The following is a 6,000-nucleotide window of genomic DNA, read 5'->3' as shown; positions in this document are numbered from 1 at the left end:
GTTCTGAATATATCTGTGATGTTCATCTGGCCCAGTGTGTCATTTAGAGCTTTTATTTCCTTGTTGATCTTTTGCTTAGATGATCTGTTCATTTCAGTGAGGGGCGTGTTAAAGTCTCCTACTATTACTGTATTATTGCCAATGTGTTTCTTTGATTTTGTAATTAATTGGCTTATATAATTGGCTGTTCCCATGTTAGGGGCGTAAATATTTACAAATGTTAGATTTTCTTGTTGGAGAGACCCTTTAAGTATGATATAATGTCCTTCTTCATCTCTTATTAGTCTTTGGTTTAAAATCTAATTTATCTGATAGAAGGATTGCCAACCCAGCTTTCTTTTGATGTCCATTAGCATGGTAAATGGTTTTCTGCTGCAGAATCCCTCTTTAGAAGGCAGTCTCACATGAAAAGGTAAAGGTTGGATGTGCAGTTTTATTTTCTTCCACCTTCTTCCTATTCTTATTTGTTTAGAGTCAAAAGAGCAAGATTCGCAGAAAAAAGGTGTTTCTTTTTCCGTGGAGAGAGAAAGAAAAAGAGAGAACAAGCGGTGGAGAGGGAGGGAGAAGCAGACTCCCTGCTGAACGGGGATCCTGATGCAGGGCTCCCTCCCAGGACCCTGCCATCATGACCTGAGCTGAAGGCAGCCACCCAACTGACTGAGCACCCCAGGTGTGCGTCCCTAGGACACAATTCTTGTGCCATTCCACATGCCTACCAGCCATTTGGGTGAGTGAGACCTGTCATTCCTGGATGGGATCCCAGAGCCTGCCTTAGCAGGCGGGTATGTGTGTTACCTCCTTGAGACCTCACTACCCAGAATCCTGTTCTGAATACCTAGAGTACCCCCATTAGGTAGGGATCAAATAAACCAAACTGGTTCTGTGCCTCTTTCCTCCACACGCATTACCTATCATTCACCTAGATGTGTTTCCTCATTTTCTTGCTTTTAGAATGTCTTTTAAAAATTTTTGGCACGGAAGACCTTTTTGAGCTGACTTATGTCTACCTGTAACTTCTCTTCTGTTTACCTGTCCCACGTGCCCCACTCCACCCCTCATTTCCCACTATCTCTTATTATTTGTAGTTTTCAAGTATGCCATGCTCTCTTACAGTGCTGTGACCTTGTACATCTCTTCCCTTTGTCTGAACTTTCTTCTCTTTCTTTTCCTGGCTAATGCATTTATTAAGATTGCCATTAAGTGTTATTACCTCTTGGAGGTTATCCCCAGATGATTCTCTTTATGTGTTTCAAGCCTCACGTGTTCTTAGCCCTTATCCCATTACATAGTTTGTTGTCTCTCTCATTTCTTTTTAGTCCATGGGTGAGTGGTGGGCGGGGGGAGGGTGGTCTCATTTCAAAGCTAAATTTTAGTTCCTAGCTGGTGGACCATCATCACTAGGTAAGTATCCATTGAATCCATCAAGAAATGCTTGGCTGGTTGTAATAATCCTGGGAATAGACATGTACCTGTTTCTTTGATTAGATACATGATCTCTGCTCACCACAGTATAAGAAGAGGGGGCATGAAATCTGTGCTCTGAAAACTCTCTCACAGTAATGAACAAAGCAAACTTCCTTTAAACTTTAGACAGTTGAAACAGGCAGTTTGCATCTTTATGAAATATTCATGGGGCTTGCTTCTTTTGATCTATCTCTGTCACCACCGTGAATAGTTTGACAGTAGTTAGGGATGACTCAGCAAAGCCCAATGTGTTGAGTACATATCTGAGTTCATCTACACAAACAGGGTGATACTGAAGAAATTTCCATTTTTCAAGTTGTATAAAGTTAGGGTTAAACTTCATTATAAACACCATAGTTAAACAAAACCTACAGTCTACCTACTGTGTGTAAATAAGAGAAACTTATTTCTTTTATCTTGTTAAGTATCCATTTTCATTCATACCTTAAGAGTGAGAAGCCTGGACAGAAAGGCTCAGAAAGGACAGTTGATTAGTCCTAAGACAGAGCTAATGAGAGGTGGAGCTGAGAGGCAAATCCAGTTCTTTCCAGCTCTGACCACAGAGAGCTCTTTTGAATCACAGGGCTGCCCCTTTGCATTATCAGATGAGTGACTCTAGGGGAGAAGGCACAATCCCTTAATCTGGGCTGAAAGTGCCAAAAGATAGTATATATCAGAGGTCTCCAGGCAAATAATTAAATTGCTCTACAGGTCAAACATATAGGGTGTGTAATATACACAACTTTATTTCCTAAGAGTTTGATACAAAGTACTGGAATCATCTTTTCTTTGTTAGTCAACTGAGCAGTAGACAAGAAAGGACAAGAATATTGATGGGTGATTTGAGTTATTTTCAATGTGTCAGTGTTATCTATGGGAATTAAGTAGAAATGACAGCTCTGTCTACAGCATTAGCCTCTTATATACACTTGTAGGAATTTGTCACATGGAGATGTTTTTATCTCCCATTCATTAGATCATTTTAAAATAAAGCACTGGAAAAAGTACGGTTTTTGGATTCACAGACTATATTTTGTGTATTAACCTGTGACCCCAGACAAGTTACCGAACTTTTGTGAGCCACAATTTTCTTAGCCAGAACAATAGAGAATAATATTTTCTTTGTAGGAAGTTTAGACATTATTTAGATATCCTGCGTTTAATTAGAGTGCCTGGAAATTAGCAAATACTCATTAAACAATAGTTAATATATTAACATAAATAAAGTGTATACAATGTTTGGAACATTGTAACCCTAAAAAAGTGTTAAAGATATGTGGTAAGGAATTCCGCTAAGATTTCAATGCTATTTCTTTTAAGAGGGAAAATGAAACACTTTGTAAAGTTTGATTTTTTTTTTTTCAAAGCAGAGGAAAGGGATAGGAGAATGGCTGATTCCTTTACTCCAAAAGAGAACAGTATTTTTCTCAAAATGCGAGGATCATTTGAATGATACCTGGATTCCTGTGCCAACCCCAAATCTACTGATGGAATCTCTAGGAGTAGGGTCTGGCTTGCTACCTTTTAAACCTGCTCCCTAGATGATTCTTATTTCCCTAAAGCTTGAGAACCACATATCTGCAACGTCCACACATGCGAACCCACAAGATTTGCATCTCTAATACTATTAAGGATTTGGGTGCTGGCTGGACTCACAAGTTCTCCCAGTTTCACTTTCTCAGAGGGATCACAGAATTCTCACTCAATCCCCTTGAACTGCTAATTTATGTTCTTGTTCCTCCCCGTCTTTACAGGGAAAGCTCTCCTTGCACCCTCTATACCCTATTCTCAGTCGTTCCCACGCTGGATCTATAGATTCTCTCTCAAAAGCATTTGCTTTTTTGTACCTGCAGATTCAGATGCTCTCTACACCTCCACTAATACTAATACTAATACTAATACTAATACTAATACTAATAGTATTTCTAAACCTGAGGTTGTGTAGTGTGTTAGCTTGTATAAAAGAGTTCTATTTGGATACATTTTCAAAGAAAATGTTGGAACTGTCACTAAAATTTTGAAGCGTTAGAAACATAAACATCAAGAGATCTTCCAGATTATGTTCCCATTTGACCCTCACCTTCTTCCTGGCAATGAGACTGCACCCAAGGCTAGAACATCAGTGGAAAGCAGTCTTCTCATTAGACCTCAGATTTTAAAAAATGCAGAACTTTGTTATGTTCTCCCTGTGTGGGTAAAGTGAAAATGACTTTTCTCAGAGCAGCTGTTTCATCCAGGGTCTGCCTGATGTGATACTGGTCTGGTAGCAATGTTCACAGGCTCCAGACAATACTGTCTGACCTAGATCCACCTGCGAATTATTTCTCTTCCAATCACTTACTCGCTTTAGAGTCCCCTGACACAGCCTCAAAAAGGCCATGGAGGAAAAAAAAAAAAAGTCTATTTTCAACACATGCTACAGTGACATGCAAAGTGATACCCAGCCCCCACCCCCCCCATGTCCTGCCAAGTCCCAAGATGATTTGTCTTCACAATGCAACCTGTCTTAAATCCACTAACTTTAACAATGGTTCTGGACAAGTTCATTTTGAATACCACTTATGAAAGATCATATCATTGACATTGATTATTATTGATGATTAGCCTCTAAGCCATAATGTGTTCTCTTCCTGAGAATGTGTATTTCATGATAGGTATCATGAAATATATTTTCCTTGAAGAGGTCTGTACTTGTTCCCATCTTTTCTATCTTCTCCTGATATTTTCAGGAGCTTATTTTTATACTATAATGATTAATCTGACTATTGGCTGAGGCTGTATTTAATCTGTAAATCAATCCCCCAAATAAAAGCACATTTTTTCTATTTACAGTGAAAAGTCAAAGCAAGCCCCATCTTTAGTCCTAGCTATATAAATCACATGACCCCTCCTCTATGGAGATATGAATGAAGGAATATCTCCTATGGGAGAAAAGGATGCAGTAGTACCCAATAATAAGGCATGTATTTTGGTAAGTACTATTTTTTTTTTAAAGATTTTTATTTATTCGACAGACAGAGATCACAAGTAGGCAGAGAGGCAGGCAGAGAGAGAGAGAGAGGAGGAAGCAGGCTCCCTGCAGAGCAGAGAGCCCAATGTGGGGCTCGATCCCAGGACCCTGGGATCATGACCCGAGCCGAAGGCAGAGGCCTTAACCCACTGAGCCACCCAGGCGCCCCAGGTAAGTACTATTTTTTATTTGCAATTCAAAGATGTGCTTCTGAATATTAGATATGATGACTTAAAAAAAAAAAAGTAATGGAAGTCTTTTTCTACCTGGGTGCCAATCAAAAAAAGAACTGTCTTTTTTTTTTTTTTTTTAAGGAGTGAAATAAATGCTGGGTGCTAGTTTTATGGTTTTATTAACACAAATGTGATATGCACACAAGCTGTCTATTCATTTTCTTCACTGCACAGCCTGGCGTCAGGACTGGTGACTCTGATTGCCAGCTGGGCTGTTTTGTCCACATCTTTGTGGTTCTTGGAGGAGACACTGTGAGCAGTCTCTGCACAGTCAGCTTTGTTGCACATCAACAGCACTCCCAGCTCCTTGACGTTGTGGAGTAGGAACTTCCAGAAGCCACTGGGCAACATGCGCTTTGTTGTCTTGTTGCTTCCGTAACCAATGTTGGGCATCAAGATCTGGCTCCTGAATCTTCTGCACACCCTATTGTCAATGCTTCTGGGTTTCCACCAGTTGTGCTTAATTTGACATATTGGTCTGACGGGTTCCGGATGAACCTCTTGGTTCTCTTTTTAATGATTTTGTACTTCACCAGAAGTCTGAGGGCAACCATGATGCCATTGACTCGAAGCTCATGGTGGTCAGTCTGTTGTTAGGTGGTCGGGCTGCAGCAGCAACCCCAAGACAAGAAAACCAGTAAGAGATGGCTGTCACCTCCACAGGCAGTGCCGAGGAAGAGAGGGGAAGGAACTCAGTCCTTTAAAAAAAAAAATTTAGGGACACCTGGGTGGCTCAGTTGGTTAAGCAGCTGCCTTCGGCTCAGGTCATGATCCCAGCGTCCTGGGATCGAGTCCCGCATCGGGCTCCTTACTCATTGGGGAGCCTGCTTCTCCCTCTGCCTCTGCCTGCCATTCTGTCTGCCTGTGCTTGCTCTCTCTCCCTCTCTCTCTCTGACAAATAAATAAATAAAAAAATCTTTAAAATTTTAAATTTAAATTATAGTTAGTTAATAGTCAGTGCAATATTGGCTTCAGGAGTAGAATTCAGTGATTCGTCACTTATTATACAACACCCAGTGCTCATTATAACAAGTGAAGAACTCAGACCTGAAATATGAGTTATATATCTTACTATACTATTTAATTAAAACTGGTTATAACACTTCATCATAATGTCTTATATTTTCTGGAAAGAGAAACTTACTCAAATTTTGTTTAGCTGGAGTTTCCCTGAGGCTTTTGGAACTCTTTGATAAAGTGAGTGTTTTTAAGCTACTCTTGCACTAAGGCAAACAACATGGAAATAGTGTTGACAAAAAATACAAAGTTTCTTAAAAAGGAAGAAAGAAAAAA

General features: G+C 40.0%; 1 pseudogene; it reads right to left on the bottom strand.

Annotated features, from left to right (window-relative positions):
• Positions 1-4,857: 4,857 nt before the first annotated feature.
• LOC125079996 (60S ribosomal protein L32-like) lies at positions 4,858-5,261 on the bottom strand (annotated as a pseudogene).
• Positions 5,262-6,000: the final 739 nt, after the last annotated feature.

The sequence above is a fragment of the Lutra lutra genome, chromosome 10 (genome assembly GCF_902655055.1).
Source record: "Lutra lutra chromosome 10, mLutLut1.2, whole genome shotgun sequence".
Classification (NCBI taxonomy): Eukaryota; Metazoa; Chordata; class Mammalia; order Carnivora; family Mustelidae; genus Lutra; species Lutra lutra.
The sequence above is the reverse complement of the archived record's forward strand: the minus strand, read 5'-3'. Positions and strand labels throughout refer to the sequence as shown.